The sequence below is a fragment of the Lynx rufus genome, unplaced genomic scaffold (assembly GCF_022079265.1).
Source record: "Lynx rufus isolate CCGP_SWC_20201006 ecotype Redwood Valley unplaced genomic scaffold, mLynRuf1.p SCAF_7, whole genome shotgun sequence".
NCBI classification, from domain to species: Eukaryota; Metazoa; Chordata; class Mammalia; order Carnivora; family Felidae; genus Lynx; species Lynx rufus.
In genome coordinates, this window is record NW_025814889.1 from 93,531,167 (window position 1) to 93,558,127 (window position 26,961).

The 26,961-nt window shown below is 38.0% G+C and overlaps 1 protein-coding gene across 1 annotated transcript in view; it reads left to right on the forward strand.

The window, feature by feature from the left end:
- The first annotated feature begins 390 nt into the window (after positions 1 to 390).
- Positions 391 to 26,961, forward strand: part of RAP1B (RAP1B, member of RAS oncogene family) — a 46,185-nt gene continuing 19,614 nt past the window's right edge. The window contains exon 1 of the mRNA XM_047067161.1: positions 391 to 548. The gene's annotated coding sequence lies outside the window, so the exon portion shown is untranslated. The remainder of the gene's footprint in view (positions 549 to 26,961) is intronic.

The following is a 26,961-nucleotide window of genomic DNA, read 5'->3' on the forward strand; positions in this document are numbered from 1 at the left end:
AAGGAATACGCGAGCACCAACTGTTAGGTGGCGTTGGTGACTGAATTACAGTTCGCAATAAACGCATCTTTTAAGTTTCGGAGGGTTTCTAAGCCCTTCGCACCACTGTAACCCGCTGAAGTCAGCGAAGCCGACACGCCTATGGGTCCCGAACCAGGTGGCCCAGGCGAAGCTGAAAGGGGGACGAGAGCAGGGAGAGAAACACCGCGGAAAAAACGCTGCCGCGAAGGGCGCCGCGTGGGTCCGGCCTGCGCTGCGGCGGCGCGCAAGGCCCCGCCCCCTCGGCTCCCCTCGCTCCGCCCCGCGGCCCCGCCCCTTCCTCGGCCGCGCACCCGCGCGCCCCGCCCGCGGACGGAAGCGAGAGCGAGGCTGAACGCCTGACGTCAAGGCGACACCGCCAAACCTCGCCCAGAGTCAGGCGTGTAAACCAGCCCGAGCGGCGGCGGCGGCGGCAGCGGCAGGACCGCCGTGGCGCCGGAGCAGCGACCCGGAGGGAGCGCAAGGCACGGGGCGACGCGGGCTGCGGGGACCCGGTGACAGCGTGAGAGGTTCGCAGAGTGTGTGCGTGGCCGCTGAGGGGAGCGGCGGCGGTGGCGGCGGCCGCGCGGGGCGGGGGCCGGGCGCCGGCTGAGGGGAGCGGGTGGGGTGCGGCGCGGGCCGGGCGGGGCGCGCGCGGCGGTCAGGGACCCTGGCGGCCGCGGCGGCGGCTTCACGGCGCGCGGCAGGTGGTGCGAGGGCCCGGCGGCCGGCCGGCGAACGCGCTGCCTCCCGGGCCGGCGGGGACGAGCCGCCGCCGCCGCCGCCGGGGAACAGCGCGCTTTGCGGAAGGGGTCAAATGTCTGAAATATGGCGGAGGAAGTGAGAGCCCGAGGACCCCCCCCCCCCCCACCACCCGCTCGCTCCCTCCTGCCCGCGGCCGCCGCAGCCTCTCCCGCTGCCCGCCGTCCCCCGCCGGGCTCCCCGGAACACTAGTACCCCGCGCCGGAGCCCCTTCGCTGGCCACCCCTGTGCCCTCCTGGGTGTGGGTGGAAGTTAGAACGGAAACCAGAAAGTTGTCCTTTGAGAGGACCCAGCTTCCCCCAGCCCCGAGCCAGGACGGGGAGCGTTCGGGGAAACCACTCCCCGGCGCCCTGCAGGCTCCAGCCTGACAGGGAAAAAGTTTGCCTGAAACGGGACTGGTTTGCTCCATTTGTTGCGGGAAGTGGCAGGAGGAAGGCAGCGGAGGGAGCCCCACCTAGTCTGGCAGCAGCCACCGCGTAGGGAAAAACTGTTAAAGGGGCCTTTCCTTTCGTCAGCAAGAGGAAATCTCTTTTCTCTTACAGAGGGAGACAAAATCCAGGAAGTTTGTCGTCTTCTCTTTTTCGCCATCTCGATGTGTCTAATCTTAAAACTGTCAGCACCATGAATTTTATTTAAAACTGTCCCCAGTTAACTGGCCCATTTGGATTTTTCTTCTGAAAAGAACTGATGGCTTTTGGAGAAAAGATCATCCTTGCGAGTTTAAGTACAAGATTTGCTTCCCCTTCGCCGCCCCCCCCCCCCCGCCCCACACATTTATTAGTTTAGCAAAGCATTTTTGCCCTGCAACTCTTGTTTGGAAGGAACATAAGCAGTTCTGTATTACAGTAACGGGAAATTACATTTTTAACGGGGTAGAAGTTGACACTAAATGAACATCGTGATTTTAAAATTAATTCAGTCTAATTGGATTTTTGTTTTGCTGGTAGCATCTAATATATATGGAGTGCTTACAACTTAAAGCTTCTAACTTGTAAATTTTTGACTTTTTTGTAATTAGAAAGCTGTTTAGACTTGCTCAACAAAATCTTATCTTAGCAAGAAGTAACATAAAAGAAGGGAGATGTTCATTTAACTTCAACGTCCTATCACTCCTGAAAGCTGACTCTTGAATAGTATTTGAGTCATAACGGAGTCATGGGACTTTTTAAGAACCGGAAGGGACTATTTAGGTCATCCAGTCCCACCCTCTCATTTTATGGAGGAGGAAACTGAGGCCTAGAAAAGATAAGATTAGTTAGTGGCCTTGCGGACTTTTAGGACAGTATGTAATAGAGAAACTGGAAGAAGAAATAAAGTATTTTTATAGTGAATTACATTTTTACAGGATAGTAATCATACACAAAACGATTGGTACCTTAGTCAAATAGTGTGGAAGAACCACTTGGGTAGTTTCATTTCCAGATTTTAGGAGAGGAAATTGACAGTCAAGGAGGTTAAATAACTTTAAGGACACAGAACCCTGAATGAGTGTCTTATTTGAACCCATCTTTGCTTTTAAACTCTGCACTGCACCAAGTGTTTTCACTTTGGATTTTCTTGTTTGGCATTCACAATAAATTGTGATGTTGTCTTATCTGAGGAAGCCCCAAAGCAGATCTTTAAAACACCTGTAGCCAGTTTTGTTTTAATGTTCGAGGTATCAATACAACTGAAGAGCCCAATAATACACTGGCTTAATTTAAAAAATGTGATGGGGGCATGAAAATAATTGCTCTGTCTTTTGCATTCTCTCCGTAATACCCCCTGCTCCATTCCAGGAAAGTCCTCTCTTGCTATGACACCTATCGCTTCCAACATTCTGCTACTGTTCTGTTGTCATTATTCGTATGATTTTTGTTATCTATTACTCTAAATTGTAAAGTCCAAGGACAGGATGTCTTCTTTGTATGCCCCAAAGCACGTACATTGCACATGTACGTGGTACATTGCACATAGATAATACCAGTTTGTTAAATGTAAGCATAATGAGGGGAGGAACTGATTCATTTCATTCCCCATTATAATCTTAGTTCTGAGAACCTTGCCTTTGCACATAAGGGTTTAACATTTAGGTAGAAAAATTAATTGTAGTAAACATTAAAGAGAGACTATTTGGAGAGCACTTTGTCTTCCTTCAGAAATAAACATTAACACATTGGCTTTGGGATCCTTTTAATTTTACAAACTGATTTTCATTTTATCCTCAAGATAATCCTTAACTATAAAATTCCAACATTTCTCTTTGCTATATGAAAGGAAAGTAAGCCTCCATGCTAAGGGGCATCTATTGAGTTGTAATGAAGAATTAATCCTAAAACTTTGATCATGTACATAAATATCATATTAAGTGTATCTTCAATGTAATTCAAGACTGGTAGAAGGCCTATGCAGAGATTGATAACATGGTAACTAATTATACATGTTGTTTTAAGTAGAAAGTCTGAGATTGGGATGAGAAATTGCTCATTCAGTTTTGACTTTTGTTGTAGGTATTTGATAAATATCTGTTAGGGGAGTAAAATTAATGTGTGAACTAGATCTGGATACAAAGAAAATTTCACTGTTTTACACAGATATTTAGTTTTTTCCCAAATGTGTGATTTTAAATAGGTAATTTTATTACTGAATAATACCAAGATCTTCTTGATACACATGTGTCATTTTCCTAGACTTACAATAACATGTTCCCTAGACTTACAATAACATGTTCCCGTGTATATGTGTGTATATAAAGACAGTGGGTATTGATCTGTGCTGTCTAAATTTGACACACCAGGAATAGTTTAGTCTTTGTGAACTAAATATTCAAAAGTGCTCTTTTTTTGTTATGACAGTGATGTCACATGTTCAGTCTAGAGAAAACTTGATAAAGATTTATCTTAAACTTTGTAAGACCACATAAAGTTGTGACTAAATATGTGCCTTGATTATTTTTCCCCTCTTACCATTTTTGAGGACTCCATAGTCTAAGAGATTAGGCTGAAGTTTTTACTATTAGCCTTTTTAAGTTAAATTTCTTTTAGAAAAAGTTAAGGAACAGTTATTTTGGCTGATGCAATGATTCATTATAACATTGAACAAATTTTTCAATAAACAGGAGTACCATGTGCTGAAACACTTGGGCTGAAGCCAAATATTTTTCAGTGTTCTTAGATATTTTGCAGTAGTATCAAAAGGTACTAATTACCATTTGAGAACTTAAGTCTTTAGTTTATTAATTCTTTGGAAATCTCATGAATACATTGGAAGCAGTAGCTACAAAAAATAGAATGAATTTATCCATTTGCAATAAAGACTGGCTTGCTATACTTTGAGCCTAGTTGAACACTGGATTTTAAGACCAATCCCTTTTCCATAGAATTTCTCTTTTGGGGGGTGAGGGTGGGAGGAGAGAGCATGCACCTGGACCATGGGGGGTGGCGGGGGACAGGCAGAGAATTCCCAGCAGGCTCCATGCTCAGCATGGAGCGATGTGGGGCTTGATGTTACAAACCATAAAATCATGATCTGAGCTGAAATTGACAGTTGGACACTTAACGGACTGAGTCATCCAGGTACCCCATGGAATTTCTGTTTTAAAGACATTTAAAGAAGAACCATTTTTGTGCTGCCTTTAAAGAATTAAAATCACTTTTTAAAATGTGCCACAAACAAAAAGAAATACCAGTATTCCATACTTGCTAGCTTTGATGTGTTTATTCCTGATGTTAGTCAAATTAAGGGTGTACAGCAAGTGATTATTATTTCAGTAGCAATTTAAAAAGAATTTTTGTTCTGCATTAACACAGGATCAAGAATTTTTAAACTGTTTCTAAGGAACCTTAAATTTATAAAAGAAAGAAATGAACATTTAGGGAAATGTACCAGGTTTTAAATAATATTTAAATGACCAAAAGAAAATATACTTGCAACATGAACTGCAGAATTTCCATCTGGTTTTTATTATACAGAACAGTATCTGGAATATAACTATGATTAAAATTATTTATATTTGAGGTACTTGAGTACTAGAAATATGTTTACTTTTAAATTAAGAATCTTAGTCTTTCTAACCACAGAGAGTAATTAATGTTCTGATTCTGGATTTTTACATTGAGCTGGCTTCTAAAGCTTACTCTTATAGTTATGCTATTTTATAATTTTGTAGATAAGCTCCTTTATATACCTTTTATATTTTATGTATGTAACCAGTGAGACCTTTTAAATTTAAACTGGATTCTGATCTTATGAGATAATTTGCTAGGTAGTTTTTTCCAGTGGTGAGGAATTGAATGTTTTTAACTGTTGTACAGATAGACTCAATAAAGATATTAAAGGAAGAGAACATCTATTTAAAAACAGTTATAAATAATTTTGATTGCTTTAAATTATTGACTTGGAATCAGCACCTTCACTACATTATAGATCTTGCTGAATTTTTCAGTAGTTGCTCTGAAAATTTATTTCAGTAAATATGTACTTTTAATAAAATAGACATTTTTTCTTATTCAAAACTTAGCATTTCATTAAATAACTTTTTCTTGAAAACATACACAGAACTGATGGCCTCACTGGTAGATTACCTGTTGCCTTCCTCTGCTTTGTGGGAAGAGAAAAAAGATGAAAGAAAATCTGTTTTGTCCATGTAATAGCAGTTTTTGGCAAAGGCTTCTGGAAAGGAAATGGAAAATGTTATGTAAAATAAAGTTCTAATTATCTGTGTCTTCTAAAATTTATATTTCTAAAGTTTATACATTGGAATATATTTTTCCAAGTCACTTTATTCTAAAAAAAATTGGGAGACTTTCTGAAAGTTAATGGAACTGAGGATATTGATAAAATAAAAACTGTAAATATAAACTGTTTAATAGGTTTTTGGTGTCAAAGTGGTATGCATATTGCATCCAACTGTTACCTTGTGTTTTAAGGTTGCAGTGAGAATATTACTGTTTTATGCTAACAAAGTTATAGCTGCTACTTCTAAGATTTATAAGTTATGTTTAAGTTACTTGATAACAAAACTGAGGAATCCTTTGGTAATCTTGAATTCTATACTGTACAAATAATAAGGATAGGGATGAAGTATACAAATATGTGTGTATTTTCTTCTGCTCTTGAAATTCTTCAACTTGAAATTGCACTGGGTTTGTATTGGTAAGATTGGCTGCATTTTTAAATGTTTGTCTTTTTAATTTTCTTGTTAAAGTGTTTTAGAACGCAGAAGAATACAAAGAAGACAATATCACTTATAATTCCACCAGTACAATGAAGTTTTAGGCAAAATTTGTACTTCCCTTTCTGAAGTTTTCCTACTCGTGGTTCCTCAGTGGGAAAAATAACATATATTAGAGTTGTTGAGGATTTTTTTTTTTAAGAGAGTGCACACACCGATGAGGGGCAGGGGGAGAGGGCTTGGAGCCCAACACACGGCTTGATCTCACAACTGTGAGATCATGACTTGAGTCAGATGCTTAACCCACTGAGCCACCCAGGCATCCCTTGGGTTGTTGAGGATTAAGTGGAGTATTATCCGTAAATTATTATAGAGACTATACTAATGTAGTATTAGTTCTTGTTCTATAAAACTTTTATTCCTCTGTAGCATTGCTTCTTCCAGCTGAAGTTGATTCTTTTTTATAATTAATTTTATTTTTTTTTAACGTTTATTTATTTTTGAGACAGAGAGAGACAGAGCATGAACAGGGGAGGGGCAGAGAGAGGGAGACACAGAATCTGAAACAGGCTCCAGGCTCTGAGCCGTCAGCACAGAGCCCGACGTGGGGCTCGAACTCACGGACTGTGAGATCATGACCTGAGCCGAAGTCGGATGCTTAACTGACCGAGCCACCCAGGCGCCCCAGCTGAAGTTGATTTTTAAGACTGTTATTAATGTATGAATAAGGACTAAGACAAAATCATTGTGATTGTGAACAGCATAACAAATTGTCTAGCTCAGTGGTTTTCAAAGTATGCTCCAAAGAATCCTTGGGGTTGCGTGAACATTTTCAGGAGTCTGCACATACAAAACTGATTTTACAATAATATTGAGATGTTCTTTACCTTTTTTACTGCGTTGACATGTGTACCAATGGTACGAAAGCAGTGGTGGGTAAAATTTAGGGCACCTTAGAACCAGTCAAGTCAGAGCACCACGCTGTATTCATAGTCATTGTATTCTTCACTGCCATGCACAAAAAAACAAAAACCAGAAACAAAAAACTTCACTCACCTAAATGCATTTGATGAAGTAAAAAAACAAAAAAAAAATTGTTTTTTTTTTGTTTTTTAATCAAATCTTGGCTCTTGTACATATTATTTCAATATACTATGACAGAATGAAAAGATTGCTTGAAACACTGTTTTTGCTGGCATATTGAAGATACAACAGTTGTCTATAGGAAAAGCATTTGTGTAATTTGAGTTGCAAGCTGAACCAGCCACTTTTTTCATGAATACCATTTTTACTTTAAAGAATCCCTGAAAAACTACAGTTATTCAGACTTGGGTACTGGGGAGACATTTTTCTCCCCAGTACCCAAGTCTGAATAACTGTAGTTTTTAATAACTACATAATAAACTCCATAATAAACAAAATGAGCCTATTGCTTTAAGGAAAGGATCAACAGTATTTATGGTCAATGATAAAGTTCCAGTTTTCAAGTGAAAATTAGAATTTTGGAAAATTTATATCAGCCACTGTGCTCTTGACAGCTTCCCAATATTTAGAAAAAATTTTCTGATGATATTAGTGATGTTAAAGAAGATAGTTTTTTAAAAAGAATATATAATGTGTCAACATTTGAAGATCCACATAACTCTGTACAAGTGTTTTCTAAGTGACCAATGCATGATGTTACAAAATCATGCATGGGTAAGAAATCCTTCCATTAAACCAATGGGTTTTAATATTCCGGCAGATCTAAAGTTTTTTGGTAAGGTTTCCGTTCCAGTATATTGCAACCAGTTGTCAAGTTTTGGTGTAGTATCAAAAGAGAATATCGACATTTAAGGCTACTAAATGTTTCCAGCTGTGTGGTTATTATTCACCTTTTTGTACACTCATTTTTCCATGCTTTGTTCTCAGTGTTTACCATCTTTGATTTATGTTGGAGGGGAATGTAAGAATAAGAACCATAGATAAATAGTGAAGCCATGTTTTCATGTGCTTCATCTTGAAATCTCTTATTAATATGTAGTCATTTTAGGTTGACTTTTTTTAATAGGCTTCTTGAGCATTCCATTCAACTTTTGATCATAGTAACAGATTAGCTGATTATTATTTTTTAAGCCTATTTCTTGGTTTTAATATTTGTTTTGTACACCTGGTAATTCATCTATACATAGATTGTACGTGTGCCCAAATTCTGACATAACCTTAAGGTAGTTTTTTTAATAGTTGACTTTCATGATTTTAGAATATTTAGTAGCTTTCCTGTAGTGAAGCTATCAATTTTCTTCTCATTTCAAGTTTAATAATGTCTCTTTGACCTGAGAATTTGCTGTGTTGTCTACCTTTAGTGGATACATTTTAAAATGTATATATTTTTTAAATTTTAGCATGCACAAGGTGGGGAAGGTAAGAGGGGGAGAGAGAGTCTTTATCAGGCTCCACACTTAGCATAGACCCAAATGCAGATCCCACGGCCCTGGGATCATGACCTGAGCCAAAATCAAGACTCAGATGCTCAACCGACTGAACCACCCAAGAGCCCCTTTAGTAGATACCTTTAAAACAAATGTAAGTTCTTCTGAGAGAAAGTTGTTCTTTCATGCTTGTTTAGGAACAGTTGTAGCAATCCTTGTTAAGGATTTTTATAAACTTCATGTCATAGAACAGCTCCAAATCTTTTATTTTTTTTACTTACTGTAAAGTTTATTTATTTTTGAGAGAGAGGGAGAGAGAGAGTCCCAAGCAGTTCTGCACTGTCAGCACAGAGCATGATGTGGGGCTCGAACTCACAAACGGGGAGATTATGACCTGAGCAAAAACTAAGAGTCAGACACACTTAACCGACTGAGTCACCCAGGCACCCCAGTTCCAAATTTTAAAGGAGTTTTAGGCTAATCTGCATTCAGTTCAAGTAATAAGTTTCAGATTATGAAAGAAGGTGGGTAAGTTGTAGCTTATACTGTACTTAATTTCTTAGAAATTTAGTGCCAGTTATTTCCCTAGAGATAATAAAATGGATGTGTTCTGTGAAGAGTAGTGAGTCTGAGTTCCACTGTTTGAAAGAACAGCGTTGACAGAAGAGGAAGAGGCAGAGGCGTGGAGTGGTGTAGAGGAGTAAGTGTAAAAGTGCTAACTTTGGGGTAGCTTTGAGGAGTAAGCATTATAGAACTCCTGCCTACAAAAGCTAATTCCACAGTGAGGGAGAGGGAATTTAATAGGAAGCTTTAGTTCTCTCTATATTAAACAATTACCTGGTCAGCTGTTCTGAACTAAGGAACATACTGAGATTATATTTTAGGTTCAGGACACCCAAATTAATCACAATTAATAGCACTGGCTATTGCTTATGCAGTTTTAGTTGCTAGCTGAAAAAAAATTTGTATGAAATTTTCTCTATTTTAGATTTTTTTATACTTTTTTTTCTTTCAAAAGTCCTGTCACCTTCATCATCTTCAACAAAGAGAAGACAGGATGTGCAAGCTTTTAAGGACAGAAGAGCATTCATAACATTTTTCTGTTGACATGAAAGTGATGATGGTGATAATAGGCAGTGAAGAGGTAGAAGGGCAGGAAATAGTGCAGAAAAGAGTAAGGAAGATGATTAAGACGTTCTCTTTCTAATGAGCAAGACTACTGTTAACTGCATTCACTTTAGAGTTCTGATTGAACAGGAATGATAAACACTTTGAAAAGCATTTGTGATGTTTTAGTGATTGATCCATCTTATCTACCAAAGAAAGGGTCCTAGGTAGAAGATAAATTAATATTACCTATGTGAGATTGTGGGGTTTAAAGTAAAAGTTCTGTCACTAAGCAGTGTGAGCTGAGAGTACTTTTATTCCTCAACAGACAGACCCTTTATGTACTTTCCTCTGAACCTTCAGGTGCTCAAATTGGACACTTACTTTTCGCATAAGTTTTAGCTGATGACTTGAAGCTTGAGGGGTAAATTTGAGGAATGATGTGCTAGTTTTCAGTAGTTGCTAGACCTTTGATTCCAGCCTGTTAAGTAGCATGGCTTAGTGATTATAATTTTGACCTAAGTGTCTCAGGCTTCTCTCTGGCACTGGCTGTAAAACCTTGAACAAGTTAACTTCTCTCTTAGGACTTATCTTTCCATAAAGCAAGTTTGATTAAATGGCTGTTTAGGTCTTTTTGAGCGCTAAAATCCTGTGTTTCTGTGGTATTACTCTTGTTTAAGCCAGTCCTCTCTTGTTTGACTCCTACAGGAGCTTCCTAACTTGTTTCAGTTCTTGTCTTCATCTAGCTCAGTCTCCGCCTAGAATTAAAAAAAAAAAAAAATGTAAATCAGATCATGTAGTATCCTCCAGTCCCAATTCCCCCCCCCCCAGTGTCTTAAAATAGAAACCAGATCCAGTTCTTGCTTATTTCACAACTTTATCTCTTCTCCATTGTTAACAAAGCTCTATCCATACTGAACTTCTTTCTGATCTTGACCCAACAAGCCCTTTACCATCTTTTGAGATTTGGGGTTTACAGCTACTCTCTAGTGTGATCTTTCTCCAGCTCTCTGCAGTTCTGACTCAGTGTCAACATTATATCTTAACTCAGCTGTACATTTACAGGGAAGTTTCTCTTGATGACCTTATATAAAGGAGTATCCCCTTTATTGTCGTCATAGCTCTTATCATAATCAGTAATTAACATTTATCCACTTATTCTCTCTTGCCCTCTAAACTGTTTCAGGAGGCCAGGAATACCATGTCACTTTGCCACCACAATCTCAAATGGTTAGCCCAGTAACTGGCACATAGTGCTCAACAATTTTTTATTTTAATGAGAAAAATACATAAAGTATTCCGTAGTTTATCAGTTCCCATCATAGGCCATTTACACTAATTTTTTTAAGTGTTATATCTGTTTCCAACTATAATTCTTCATTATTTAGGGCATCTGTCTCTTGAGGACTCCTTCATCTGACTGCATGTTATTGAGAGCTAGTTGTTCTCAGTTACTGTATGTTAGAATTAAATCACGTAATTATGCACAAAAGGTTTTAGCAAAGACATGAAAAGTTAATCTGAAATTTAAATAGCAGTTCAAAATAATAATAATTGATACCCAAATGAGTGATAGAGATGAATGGTTATAGAGTCAGAGGAATAGTGAAAAATCTTAGGCTCTAGTAGTCCAAAAAGACCTAAAAAATGAGGTGGGTATGATCTATACATGATATCAAGAGAGAACGTAAGGTTTAGACCATCAGTGAATCAGGGTAGGCAACAATACGGAAATTAGAAAATGCAAGGTTTTTCAAAGAAGTGTTTTGCTATCATAGATGTTTATGAAATGAATTATAGGCCCAGAATCCCTCACTTAGAATTCTTGGTCCCAGGTGTTTTGGAATTCAGAATTTTGTGGAAAGATCTGTTTTGAATATTAGTAAGAGTATTCAAACTCTTAATATTTCTTTTTTTAAAAATTTTTTTTTCAACGTTTTTATTTATTTTTGGGACAGAGAGAGACAGAGCATGAATTGGGGAGGGGCAGAGAGAGAGGGAGACACAGAATCGGAAACAGGCTCCAGGCTCTGAGCAATCAGCCCAGAGCCTGACGCGGGGCTCGAACTCACGGACCGCGAGATCGTGACCTGGCTGAAGTCGGACGCTTAACCGACTGCGCCACCCAAGCGCCCCTAAACTCTTAATATTTCTAAAGTGAAACATGAATAGTCACACTGAATAGGATGAATAAAAACTTTAAATAGCCTCATGGTAGTACTTAAGTGAGGTTTTGCTCTGTAAAAAAATTATATCTTCTATGAAAAATGGATCTAAAATTGTTAGAAAGACTTTACTCTTTATTACTTTGTGTCTTTGGGGAGGACATCAGGGTCTGAAAACATTAGCTTAGAAACAGTCTCTGCCAAGCAATTCTTTTCGACACAGATTCAGGCTGGAATGCCCTGTTTAGGGTGATGAGTCTCTTAAGGAATGGGAAAACCACCTAATTCCTTAGAATCCAGTTAAATGTTTGGAAATAGTGAAGATTCATTTGTGTATATTGGTGCCTGGAACATAATAAGTGGTTTTTTAAAATGTTTAATGATTGACAGCTCATATATTAGCCACAATTTCTTAGTAGATTTTTAAAGTCTTTTAAGATATCATGTAGTTTGTCTCCCAGTTCATAAGGTTTCTAAAAATTACATGATACATTTAATTGTGAAGTAAGAGTACAATAGGAGGTTGGAATAGGAATACTATATAGGGCTGACTTGATCTCTAAAAATCCTTGACGGGAGCGGGGGGGGGGGGGGGTGCCTGGGTGGATCAGTCGGTTAAGCATCCAATCCTTGACTTCAACTCAGGTCATGATCTCACAGTTCTTGGGATTGAGTCCTGAGTTGAGCTCTGCACTGGCAGTGTGGAGCTTGCTTGGGATTCTCTCTCTCCTCTCCCCCGCCTTGCCCATGCATGCATGCTCTCTTACACACATACTCTTTCTCTCAAAATACATAAACATATAAAAAATAGAAATCCTTGATGGAATCACTTGTTTTTGACAAGGAAGGAAGGAAATATCTGAAGATGCTTCTTTGGAACTCAGAATTGATTACAGAAAGTCCCTGCATACTTTTTGTGGTTTCCCCATGTGCACTCCTTATTCTAACAACCTAATTAACACCCAAACTTTGGTTCTCATTGCTTGTCTCCATTCATTTGGTATATACGAATGTCCAAGAATGCAAACATGTATATGCTATTTTTTGGATACTGACTTCTATTTCTTAGAATTGCCAAGACAGGCAAGTTCTGAAGCTACTTTAAAAAAAAAAAAAAAAAAGTACTTACTGACCTACTAATTATGCAAGTAAGTGAGTAATGTATGAGAAAGCCAAATACAAGCATTATTTGTGGCTTCCAAAGTGTGGCATGCATTTTATTTTTCTAAATGGACTTTATTTTACTCAGTAACTGAGAGCATCTTTGAACAAACTGACCATGGCAAAGTGTAAAAGGAAGAACTTAAATTAGTTAAAAATAACTTCATAAAACAATTAGTTGCATAAACCAGTGTTGGCATTAAGCAGCTAGCATAAACTGCTGCTTACTTAGATTGAGATACTAAAATTACAAGAGAAAACTATGGGAAGTACCTCTGCTTCCACTGTTTTTTTTTTTTTTTTTAGTTGGTTAATTTTTCTCCTCTGAACTTTTGGCAGGTTTACTAGGGAATTTTCCATTAGGAATGTCCTGGGCTTGAAATTTCATTTAGAATGTAATTTAGTCATGCAAATTATGAACCCACAGTCTAAATCATGGCATTCCTCTTATGGTTTCAAATGCATTTGAGGGCAGTCACATTAAGCTTTGTCATTTAATCCTAGTTAGGAGGTTAACAGTACAATGAAATAAAATATTTTTTGCAGTCATTTATTCCTTCTTTCATGGAAGACACTAATTCTGTTTCTGAATTCAGCCTTATGTTGAAACAGATTGTAAAATTATGTTTTAAAAAAAAATGTTCCCCCATCCTTATAGATGGTGGTGTTTTGTAAAATTTGAGTGTTTATATTAAAAGAAATAGTCGTGATGTTCTTCCATTTATGAAGACAGGTTTGGTTTGTTCTGGAATCTACCCTTAACTTAAATTCTAATTTACCTGCTAGTACTAAAGCACCTCACTTCTGATTTCTTTTACCTCTACCCTAACAGCTCATAAACTGTACTTAGTGTAGCATTTGCTTGAAATATATGAAAGCAGATATTTTATCTAACAAATAGGGATGTCTCTGTGGTTGTAGTTATCTGATTCTGCAACCTGTTCAGAAGACTTTATTAAGCATCTTTGGTGTTAGTATTAAATTCTGAAATGACAAATCAGCAAACTTGGAGATGTGACTTCACCTAGGAACAGAAAAATACATCATTAGCTTTCTTACCCCCAATAATGGTCATCTCTTTGCAGTGGTTGTTTTCTCTTTTTCTGTGACTTGTGAAAGTTAAGACATTGAGAGCAAGTTATTTAAATTGCTGAAGAATCTGATTTCTGGAGACCTGAGGAACAGAGAGACCCTCTTTTTCTTTACTAAATTGGGGGACAGTTATTTGAAGGCAAAAAAGATGAGTAAGACAGTCTGTGGTGAACTGACCTTTCTTTGCTAGGAATGTAGGTCTTAGGGACTTTAGGAAGAACAAGGAGGTTTTATCAGTCTTTCAGAAGTGCTTTTAAAGACTTATGCGCATTCACACACAAACACTTAAAATCCCTACTATGATGAGAGGGCATCAATATGATAACCACTGCTGTAATATCACTTAGCTCTTGTAGGCTTCTGGGTCTTCAGATTTAAATTTGATCCGATCTTGAGACCCTCCTTGTCACCATTCCCCACAGTGGTTTTGTTACCTCTTCCCATATCCCATGCATGGCTCCTTACTTCCTGTCGTTCTGGGGTGTGGCCCATATGGGCCAGAGTACATCTAACAGAAATATAATATCTGCCTTAAAATGTCTTTTATAGATACACAGATGTGTGTGTTCACATTTACCTTAAGAGAGACCAGTGTCTGAAAAGACACAGATCTAAATAAGTCCTGTTTAACAAACTTGCTTTGTAGAAAATAAAAATGCTGGAGACTAGTTTTCCCAGCCTCCTTTATAGCTAGGGTGCAAGTACTTGTGGTAGGTCCATCAAACAAAGGAATTTTATTTTCTTTTTTAATGTTTATTTTTGAGAGAGAGAGCGTGCGCGCACACGCGCGGGGGTAGGGCAGAGAGAGAGAGAGAGAGAGAGAGAGAGAGAGAGAGAGAGGAAGACGCAGGATCCAGGCTGTGAGCTGTCCACACAGAGCCTGATGTGGGGCTCGAACTCACAAGCCGTGAGATCATGACCTGAGCCGACGTTGGATGCTTAACTGAGCCACTTAGCGCCCCAACAAAGGTATTTTCTAAAATAATCTAAAGGGAAACTTTGCAGAGCTCCAGTGGCATGAATCCTTTAATGTTAAACTGTTTGCTCCATTAACTACTTCTAGAATCAAAGGGGGCAGATTTAATTTAGCTTCAAATGTAAAAATGTACTTTACCCAACATGCCCTTTTCAATTTTATCTTTAAAGCTTGATTGAGTTTTGGGGTATGTTGGGGGCTTATCTTCTTGCCATAGGTTCCCCTGGTAACACTGTTTAGTCATCCTTAGGAATGGTTCTAAACAACTGAATCTGTTGACCAAGTGAATAATGAATGAATATTGAATGAATGAATGAATGAATGAATGATGAATGAATGAATGAATGTTGTAAAAATGAGCATCAGCAACTATGCCAGAATCCAAAGTCATTGTTTTTGGTAGACAGTCTTCAGCATTCAGGCAAACCATTCTCAGTGATTCCTTTCACGTTTTTTGGGGGGAGAGAGTTGCATATTATTTTGTGGCTAATTAATACATCTTTGTAAACTATCAAACAGCAGTGCTAGTTATTTAAAATAAAGTATTCTGCAACAGAAGTTTTCAGTGTTTTTAGAGTTACAACCCTATTTCTCTTCCTAAACCACAGTAGTGATTGATAATTAAGAACTGTAATCTTTCCCTTTGAGACCGGAGTTGGTCTCAGAATCATTCTCAACACTGCACTCCAGGATATTTTGAGTTGTTGTTTGAGCTAAAACCCGTTGGCCACCAGTGAATTAGTGGACAAGATCTATCCTTACTTCGAGGTTCTGGCTTATAGAGCAGGTATCAGCAAACTTTTTCTGTAAAGTGCCAAATCATAAATTTTTAGCCTTTGTGGACCATACAGTCTCTGTCACAACCATTCAACTCTACCATTGTAGTATGAGCAACCATAGACAATATGCAATTGCGTGGCAGAGTTCCAACAAAACTTTAATTACAAAAAAACAGACAGTAAATGGGATTTGACCTGATGTCTGGAGTTTGCCAGACCCTAGGGCAAGAAACTGGTTTTGATTCATTCAACAAATAATTGCATTCTGTATTCCAACTGTTAAGTGCTGGTTATGCAGCAATTAACTTCACACTTAGATCCCTGGCCATGAGATATTTAAGTCATAACTGAGTATTATGTACTTGGATGGATCCAAAGCAGCTTCTTGAGGAAAAGTATGGCCTGCCCTAGGAATCTGCCTCATTTGTCAATATAAGTGAGATCTTAACGCAAATACCCTAAGTGGTGCCATGTTGTGTGGTCGCGGTATTAACTAAAAGTAATCTCAGTATGCTTTGGATATCACATGCTATGGCATCAAAGTTAACATCCTGTTATAAAAAATAGCCTTGATGTGTATATCTGGTATCTGCACTCTGCACATAGTAGGTACATAGTATTCCTACAGTCTTGTAGAATGAAGCTGAAATTACTGATTGTCTTAACTTTTTGTCAGTCTCTTGCAGTTTCTTTCCTCCACGCAGTACATTATTTCTGATCTCTTAATTTTAGTTTTCATCAACTCATTATAGGTTTTTGTTGCAAACCGGTGCATTTTAAAAGTAGACCATATTTAAATCATCTTAATAAAATGCTTAACATTTCTAGATGTATTGTCCAGCCTTCTGTTAGAACTATTTTTATTCATTTAAAAAGTACCTCTAGTTTTTTCAATATTGGTATGTTTCTCTTCAAAATGTCTAGGACTGTTGCTTATAAAAATGAGACAAGGTTTCTAGGGCTACCTGAGTGGCTCAGTCGGTTAATCATCCCACTTTGGCTTAGGGTATGATTTCATGGCCCTGCATCAGGCTCCATGTTGACAGCTCAGAGCTTAGAGCCTGCTTCATATTCTGTGTCTCCCTATCTTTCTGCCTCTCTCTCTCTCTCTCAAAAATAAATAAACATTAAAAATTTTTTTTCTTTAAAATGAGACAAGGTTCTTGACCAAACTCAGAGATCTATATTATGTTAACTGTATGTAGACCTTCTTGCTGTTTTTATTTTCCCATTTATACCCTGAGATCCATTCAGACTGTGCTTTCTATGGAGTCTACTCATATTCCTACATTTTTTTGCCTTCTGTGCCTTTGCTTTCACTTTTCTTTTCTCTAGTATGTTCTTTCCTATTGAAGTGCTGTGCCGTTTGGTCATTTGCCTCCTTCTTCATAAATCTCTCCCTGACCTGTCTTCAGATTTTGACAATATTTTTTGTTTCTTTTGATATTTTTCATATTTTATGTCATTTTTCCTACAAAATTGTAAGCTTCCTGAGACCAAGTATGTTTTGTTCATCTTTGTAACCTTCATTGTGACTTTCACTTAAGGCATATTCAAATACTAATTAGATGAAAGGTACTCCTAATTAAGCAGGGGACAGTGTTTCTTAATGAGAAACGTCCCTAGACTTGTATCCAAATGAGAAAACTCGTGTCAAGATATACAGTAAATTGTAAATGCTATACGAATATTGTCTGTTACCATATAAACACTCAACTTGGCTCTTATGCATAGTGTCACACACAATTTGGTTTTTAATTTCCATATTTTATTTCAGAGAAGAGTATGATTCTGTTGCAGAAAAAGATAAGCTATGTCGTACCCCAAGTTTGTGCAAGATGTTTTCTAAGCCTTTGCAGTTTCTTTTGTTTTCTTTTTTTTTTTTTTTTTTAAGAGAGAGTGCACACATGTGCGAGCAGGGGAGAGGAGCAGGAGGGAGAAAAAGAGAGAGAGAGAGAATCCTAAGCAGGCACCATGCTCAAGGTGGAGCCTGACCCCACAACCCTGGGATCATAACCTGATCCGAAATCACGAGTCAGACACTCCACTGACTGAGCCACCCAGAAGCTTCTCGTATCTTTAAGATTGTGAAACATAGGGGCGCCTGGGTGGCGCAGTCGGTTAAGCGTCCGACTTCAGCCAGGTCACGATCTCGCAGTCCGTGAGTTCGAGCCCCGCGTCAGGCTCTGGGCTGATGGCTCAGAGCCTGGAGCCTGTTTCCCATTCTGTGTCTCCCTCTCTCTCTGCCCCTCCCCTGTTCATGCTCTGTCTCTCTCTCTGTCCCAAAAATAAATAAACGTTGAAAAAAAAAATTAAAAAAAAAAAAAGATTGTGAAACATAACGGAAAGCAAATTCATATGAAGATGTATTCCTACTAAGATGAACAACCATCTTGATTTGCTCAGAACTAAGGATTTCCTGGGACACAAGACTTACAGTGCTAAAACCAGGACTTTTGGTAACCCTGATTCCACTTTATGCTGTAGCCATCTCCTTTGCATATCACTGTTGGCACAGTTTCTAAGAAGTGTAGTAAATGCCTGGTAACTAGGTGATTGGCTTGGCGGGAGGAGGTGTTGGGGGGCACTTCAGCTTTTATTTTTTAAGTTTCTGAGTATTGGACATTTTTAAATGTTCAAATGAAGATACAAAAGTGCACTTGCTTAATTGATCTATTTAGGAATATATTTGTGTATGACATATCATTGGTGACTTTATGAGAAAGTGGTGCTCAACTTTTTAATTTAAAATTGCATAATCTGTCAGATGATTAATGCTTTATTTCAGTGCACTGTATTAAATAAAGCAAAGTCTGAGGTGACCTGAAATTTTCCTCTTAGTTCCCTTTACAGTGGTTTGAGTTTTGCTCATAGATTTGCACTGCAGAGACTGTTTCTAAAGAAATGTCTAGGATAGTCTGTGCCTAGTCATTCCTTTGCTGGAATTGGCTTTTGTATGTCCTCATGTATATAAATCAGAGAAGTCCATGGCTGAAATCTCTCTAATAGCAGGTATATAACCTAAAATTACCAAAAATCTTTGCAAGTTTTATCAGCAGTTAAGCCATAGTAGCTTAACTATTCTGGGACATGCACTGTGCCTTGGTGGTATTATTGGGAAAGAGCCATTCAAAATATCGATACTTTATACCAAAAGGACATTAATGACCTGGTTTCTCCCCCTTTTCCTCCCTTCCTTCCCCCCCCCCCATTTTGTAATGATTAAATTTTTTAACTGTACCCCTTGGGGCTATATGTGAAATAATAATAGCATCTTTAATTTGACTAATCTGTTGGCTAAAATAGGCTCTTCTGGAATAGTTTGCTTGGTTGTTATCCTCTTTTTTTCTTGTTTTAAGAATGTGAATAGAATCCTCTGATGTTGTTTTAGCTTTTTATGGTTCTTTTTGCCAGTCTGTGAGACTTGCCAGCTTATATCTTGGACCACATTGTTGTAGAAAAATTACCTTTGCCTTTAGAGCAAATGTATCCCAACATTATATTCCTATATAGAAATGTAAAGATCAGATTTGAGCAATGAAAAAACTTGAGAAGACAAGAAAATGGAAAATTTTAGGTTGAAGTTGAGAAAGAATGGTGTTCTTTTCACAAAAGAAGGAAGGAATCTGTACTTTGCTTATAGTAGTTTTGGCTGATTTTTAATAGATAAATTTTCCTTTAGACTAGAAGTTAATAAAAGAATGTGAAGTAAACACTGGCAGTGGTGTCACCATAGCAGTACTTACTTGTTTAATCCTAAAGAAATGAGAAAATAGGATGCAAGATATTTACTGCCCTGGTCACAAAAGGCTTCGGATAAGGAGGAAAAGAAGCAAGTATAAAGACACTAATTGACACTTTGTGGGCAAATGATTTTTATATGTTATGGTTTATTGTACAACACAAGTTTGTTACTGAATATTTTGCCCCAAGATACTCATTAAGCCTAGGAAGGCTTTTGGTTTTGTACAGTATTAATTTTTTCTGTTCATAAATTGATAAAAGCCTTCATCAAATCAAAGATCATTTGATGAAGACTTAACTAAAACTATAAACCTTAAAATTGAGATTTGTAGTCATCTAAATGAATTATATATTTCAATTAATAAGCCAGGAATATTGAGTGGAACATTATACATGGTACATTTACAGTCTTGCTAAACAAATCAATGTTCTGTTCTATGCCTGAAGCCTTTTGAATACATTGAGCATCTTCTTCCTAATCTCTTTAGTAATAAATTCTACTACCATGTCTATACCATTGTCAGTTTTTACCCGCCATCTTTTAAGACCTGTTGTAAAAGATACGGTACTTACTGAACCAAGTCTGTTCTTAGGCTCCCAATCTGGTTTAATGGCCTCACTATCCATGTCTGATCATGCTGTATCCCATCCCATTTTCCTCACCCATCTAGTCAGTCACCATGTTTCTTGATTCCTTCTCTCACTGCCCTAACTTAGGTCACCATCTCTCACCTGCGGTAGCTTCTTACCCAATTCCCAGAATTCAGAAAACTACTACTCAGTTTCTGAAACACAGATATGGTCATATCATTTCCCAACTTGCAAACTCTTTGTCTCAGTTTCTTGTCGAATACAGGTCAAACTCTCAAGCTAAGAGGGTCCCCTTCCTTGTCCATCCACTCCCCCCCTCCCTCCACACCATGCATTCATAATCCCTTTTCCCAGAATGTCCTCATTTCCTAGTGAACTGCCCTACTTCTTTAAAATATCCACTGGTCTGGTTTAAATATCCATATAGTTTTCTTGAGCCTTGTTCGACATGTCTGTATAGGCAGAGAATTCTCTTCTGTGTACATATAGCCCTTTGTTCTGTAGACCCTGCTTGATTGTGGGGTAACAGTGCAAACACTACATTGTATTTTATTTTATTTATTTATTTTTTATTTATTTTAGAGCACAAGAGCAGAGGCAGAGGGGGAGAGAGAGAATCTTAAGCATGTTAGATGCTTAGCACGGAGCCCAACACAGGGCTTAATCCCACAACCCTGGGATCATGACCTGAGTTGAAATCAAGAGTCGGATGTTCAACTGACTGAGCCACCTAGGTGCCCCACGAACACTACATTTTAATGTCCTAAACCAACAGTTATTCTGGGGTATAAAGGCCACTAAAATGTAGTTGTCATATTTTTTTCCCTCAAATTTCTAGCTTGTCCTACCTCTTTGTCTTCACAGTTAAAAATAAACTAACATCTGTAATCTGGTCATTGAAATTCAAGTGTACAACATATTAATGTTTTCATGTTTGCCTCTTGGATCCACCACCCCTCCCCCCCGCGCTTTTTCATTGTAGGAAATAATGAGGGCTCTTATAAAGGAATAAAGTGGAGAGAATGGAATTGATTTCAGAGATGCCAAGGTAGAATGGATCAGACTTGGTAATGGGATGGATAAGAGAGAGTGACAACTCCCCTAGATATACAAGTTCCTATAGTATAGTATGATTTTGAGGTACTGTAGGTGCTTCAAATTTTGAGCACTGTAAATAGGTAGATGGGATTTTAAAAATAGCAAGTAATACTGCTTACTATCTGTTAACATTTGCATATTTCATTTGAATATTTAAAACTTTATGAAGCAAATACTGTTATTCTCATTTTCAGATGAGGAAATGAGGCACATAACCTCTCATTTAAATGAGAGGTTAAATAACATGACCAAGGTCATTTAGCTAATAATTAGAACTGGCATTTTAGGAAATCAGATGTAAAATCTGTGCTCTTAATTCTTATATTTTCCTGGTTTTTTCCCTAATTAAGATATAGTTAAATAAGGCGTGTGTGTATCAGATTCTAAATTATATATAACAAATAGTAAAGTTAATATCCATAATTCTCTCCATATTTACCTAAATTATGTTTGGGAGACACAGAAGATCTTTTAGTCATTATGTATAACCTATAGAATTTACTACTAGATCTGATGAGAAAAAGAAGAAAAAAAAAAAAAAAACCCTGACAGGTAGATTCTTTTTTTTTTAATTTTTCTTTTTTTAACGTTTATTTATTTTTGAGACAGAGAGAGAGCATGAACGGGGCGGGGCAGAGAGAGAGGGAGACACAGAATGGGAAGCAGGCTCCAGGCTCTGAGCCATCAGCCCAGAGCCCGACATGGGGCTCGAACTCACGGACCGCGAGATCATGACCTGAGCTGAAGTCGGACGCTCAACCGACTGAGCCACCCAGGCGCCCCAAGGTAGATTCTTAAGTCGTGTCCAAAGAACTCTTGGGAGCAGAGGAGAGTTCTACATAAATCCAACCTGTTGGGATGGATCTGATAGAAACTAACAAACAGGTCATCTTGAGCCCATATTATTTCTTCTTCTTTTCGAAACATGTTGGAATCTCCATTTTTTTTGTCACCTAACTACCTTGCTCTCTTGATTTGGCTGAGAAATGATCAAGTACTAAACTGAAAGGTAACTATAGTAATAACTCCAGTAATAAAACTAGAAACCATGACCTTATATTGCATGTCATAGTATATGTAGGAATAAGCTTTATTTACTGGCAATATTAATCCATGAAAAGGGCAAGAGAAAAATTTTTTCCTTACTTGAGGTATTATAAATGTAGTCAGAACAGTGAAATTGTTGGGTAGCTTACAAATTCTGCACTTAACTAGATTTAAAACTGATTCACAGAGAAGACCTTTCTCAGCAGAATATAAGATTAGAAACATTTCCCATTTTCCCCTCAAGAGAGATGCAGACAACTCAGAAAGTAAATATGATAAGTAATACTCATTTTAATGGATTTTTGTTTATTTTGTAGTTCATTGTTAGTTTTATTTTTAAAAGAGAGTATGAGAGGTAGTGTTTGGACCTCCAAAAATAATTTTTAAATCTCAGAAGTTTTGATTTCTGTCGTTGTGTCCAATGGATTAATACCAGGTTCTCCTAACATTTTAATTAGTTAAATTTATTTAGGAGTGCAAAGAGAACACAGCGGTCCTCCTCAGCTGCTAAAATACTTCTTTCGGAGTTGGAGGCGGAAAGGAGAAATCAAATATCGTCTCTTCCAGAAAGTGTTCAGTGGGAGAAGTAATGTCACTTGACTTCAGGAACCAGTAGTTAAGTTTTTTACTTAGTCCTTTATTTATAATTTAAGATCACAGAATTTCAAGATGGATGGTTGGGGGTGGGTGTTGTAGCAAAATAACTTGAGGATAGAATTGCTTGAGTTAACCATTGTTTTTGGAAAATTTTTAATTTGACTATAGCTATTTGGAGACCCTATGACATTTTAATGGAAAGGAATTATGCTTTTTATTTTTATTTTTTTTATTTTTAGAGAGACAGAGCACAAGCCAGGGAGAGAGGCAGAGGGAGAGAGAAAATCCCAAACTTCACGCTCAGCGCAGAGCCCGATTCAGGGCTCGATCCCATGACCCTGAGATCATGACCTGAGCCAAAATCAAGAGTCAACACACTGAGCCACCCCGGCACCCCAAGGAATTAAAGCTTTTTAAATATCACTTCCCACTTTTCAAGGATTTGATTCTTACCATAACCTGCTTTTTACATTTATTAATGAGATTGATTTAAAGAATAAATCAGATTGAGGTTGAGAGCAGGTGTCTCTGGAACCTAAAAGTTGCTTTTAATACTTTTCCTGCTCCAGAGCATTTTCTTTTCTACTCGAATTACATTCCTACACGGCAAGTGTAAGAACTGATTTTTCTCAAGATTTGTGTAATTCATTCTCAGTTGGGATTCTTGACGTCTGTCAAGAATGTGAACTTAAATGGCAACTTATGTACAAAAGGTAACTTGTTTGTGGTCTTTTAAGGATCTAAATAGTTCTTTAAAAAAAAAAAAAAAAAAGGACCTGGGGCACCTGGGTCAGTCGGTTGAGTGTCCGACTTCGGCTCAGGTCATGATCTCACGGTTCGTGAGTTCAAGCCCCTTGTCGGGCTCTGTGCTGACAGCTTGGAGCCTAGAGCCTGCTTCATATTCTGTGTCTTCCTCTCTCTCTCTGCTCCTCCCCTGCTCACACGCTGTCTCTCTCTCAAAAATAAATAAAGATTAAAAAAAAAAAAAGGATCTAAATAGTTCTTTCCTTTGTTGGAAATGAATTATTAGTCTTTAGTCATTCCTTGATTTAACAAATATTTCTAGACCAAATTGGGGACAAAATAACGAGGAACTACTCTTCATCTCGTTGATGATAGTAATGATTAACACTTAAGACTTTCACAGACCATATACGTTTAATCTGTCCATTAAGTTTGTAAAATTGATATTATTGTCTGTATTTTATAGATTAAGACAAGCCTAGAATAAGTAACTACCCTCTGGTAAGTTGCATAGGTAGTCAGTTCTAGGGCTCCCTTCTTTCCACATTCCATGTTTACCACCCTGAGTGAGAGAGAACCTCATGTCCATACCCTAATCATAAATTGGTTGAAAAGGAGATCTTAATTGCACAAAGCATGTTGGACTAGCATGCCAGAACTAAGAAGAAAATACGGAAAGCCTTTACATCTTGCCTTGGTTGAGTACCTGGTGGTAGTAATGGATTTTCCCAGCTGAGAGCAGCCTGTGAATGTGTACATTGTCCTGTATTGTTTTTAGCCCCTTTATTTTATAATAATTAAGAAGAGGGAGGGGTGCCTGGGTGGCTCAGTCAGTTAAGCGTCCAACTTCGACTCAAGTCATGATCTCACGTTTGTTTGTGAGTTTGAGCCCAGTGTCGATCTCTGTGCTGACAACTCAGAGCCTGGAGCCTGCTTTGGATTCTGTCTTGCGCGATCTCTGCCCCTCCCCGACTCACGCTCTCTCTCAAAATTAAGTAAACATTAAAAAAATACTTTTTAAAAAAGGGAATATAACATTAAGATACTTTTAAAAGCTCTGTCTATATATAATTCTTCAAAGCCCCGTATATGTAACAATACATTTTGGAATTGAAAGGGACCTTAGAGATCATTTAGTACAGAAGTAGAAAACTAGTACCAGAACCCAAATCTCCATACCTTAAGTAGATTTTGTTGGTTTTCACAATATTCACAACTTTCAGAATTTGAATGACTTCATCTGTATAAGCATTCATTCTGCTCACGCCATTTCTTAACATTAACACCTTCCTGCTTCAAGCATTTACATGCCTACCTGGCTGATGTAAGGCATCTCTGTGTTCCGTTCTTCCCCCGTCCCTCTACCCTCATTTTACAAACAAGGATACTGTAAATTGAGAATAAAGTAGTTTATCTCAAGTTATATAACTTTTTAAATAGAGCCAAACTTCTTAAACCTTAAGATAATGTTCCTTTCTATAATTGTCCTCTTAAAAGACAGTACAAGTGGGGCGCCTGGGTGGCGCAGTCAGTTAAGCGTCCGACTTCAGCCAGGTCACGATCTCGCGGTCTGTGAGTTCGAGCCCCGCGTCAGGCTCTGGGCTGATGGCTCAGAACCTGGAGCCTGTTTCGGATTCTGTGTCTCCCTCTCTCTCTCTGCCCCTCCCCCGTTCATGCTCTGTCTCTCTCTGTCCCAAAAATAAATAAACGTTGAAAAAAAAAAAAATTTAAAAAAAAAAGACAGTACAAGATAGTATATAATCAAGTGCTAGAGTATTTGGTGTAGCTTGTCAGAAAGGGGAACTGATTGTGGACTGAGATAGTTCAAGAATACTTCAAAAAGTTTTCCTTGACACTACCCTCCTCAGAATTGCATTCTGAGTATTTGCTGGTCAGGAACATTCTATCCTGATCTGTGTATTATTCTTGCTACAAATGGTGGGGGTCAGTGGGCAGGAGAGGGCATCATGAATATCTTTGTGTATAAAGCAGAGAAAGGAAATCACTGAGGGGCATTTTGTACATATTGAATTATGGTACCTCATAATACCAACTACATTTAGATTGCTACAGAAATCCCATTTTCACCCGCTAGCAGAGGAAGGGACATTGTAGCCATGACCTCTCCAGTGGATCCCAGACAGATCTCTGTGACTTTCCCAAATCTGAGTGTAACTCCAGCCACAAATAAATTGGCATATTACCCCACCAGAGATGTTGATTTAAAAGTAATAAACAGGAGGTGCCTGGGTGGCTTAGTCTATAAAGTGCCCAACTCTTGATTTCGGCTCAAGCTGTGATTTCACAGTTTGTGGGTTCAAGCCCCGCAAGACTCCATGATGACGATGCTGAGCCTGCTTGGGATTCTGTCTCCCTCTCTCTCCGCCCCTCCCCTGCTTGCTCTCTCTCTCTCTCTCTCTCTCGCTCTCTCTCTCTCTCAAAACAAATAATCACTAAAAAAAAAAAAAATTTTTTTTAATAAAAGTAAATAAACAATAAAGCCAAATGGTAGAAACTTATGTTGAAAACACAACTTAATCTATTCAAAGCGCTCATTGGGTACAATCTTTTAAATTAGTGAATAGTGTTTTGCAAGAAATGCAGCAAAGTCTAAGATATATCAGTCTGTTTCCTTGATCAGGAGTTGGTTGTAAGTCACACAAATTTTAGGAAATCTGTATAAGTAATTACAATTAGAAATCTTTACATGTAAATGACATACAATACCCAAAAATTACCCCCTCCTAAATTTTTATGCAAATTTTAACCTCAAGTATTTTTTATTCAATTTATTTATTAAACCAATTTAATTTTCTTCATGTTTTTTAATTTTATTTTTTATTTTTTAAAATTTACATCCAAATTAGCATATAGCGCAACAATGATTTCAGGAGTAGATTCCTTAGTGTTTAATTTTCTTCATTTGTAATCTTAGATGATTAGAGAAGTAATGTGAATCATGCTTCATATTTATAATTGTGTAAGTGCCTGCTTGTTGTAGAAATTACATTTTTTTGCTGAAGAAGTATAAGTGAGAAGTGGCACTATTAACAGCACTGAATTCATTTTGCATATATACAGCATTCTTACCGGTTTAACCACCTGAATAAATTGAGGATCTGAGAGTCCCTTATTAATTTATGACTTAACATAATAGGTGAGTTAACAGATTAAAGCTTGGTTCAAATGCAGATTAACATAAGCATATTATTTTTTTAATTAGCAATTCATAACTTCGCTTTCAACTTCCACACTGCATTTAATTTTTACAAATAAATGCCATTATTTACAAGGAATGCCACAAAATCATATGTAAATCAACCAGATCCCATTACCTGTATTAGAAACTCAAACTAGAATGTTTCACGTTTGACCAGTAGCACCATAATTTTTGGCATAGAGTTTGACCAAGACCTACTTCCCCATTGCTGATATGTCTTCATTTATCATTTTCTTGTGGGTGTTGCCTTTAACTGCTTGAAGGTTTTAAAATTTCTTCCAGTGTAGATTTTTTAGA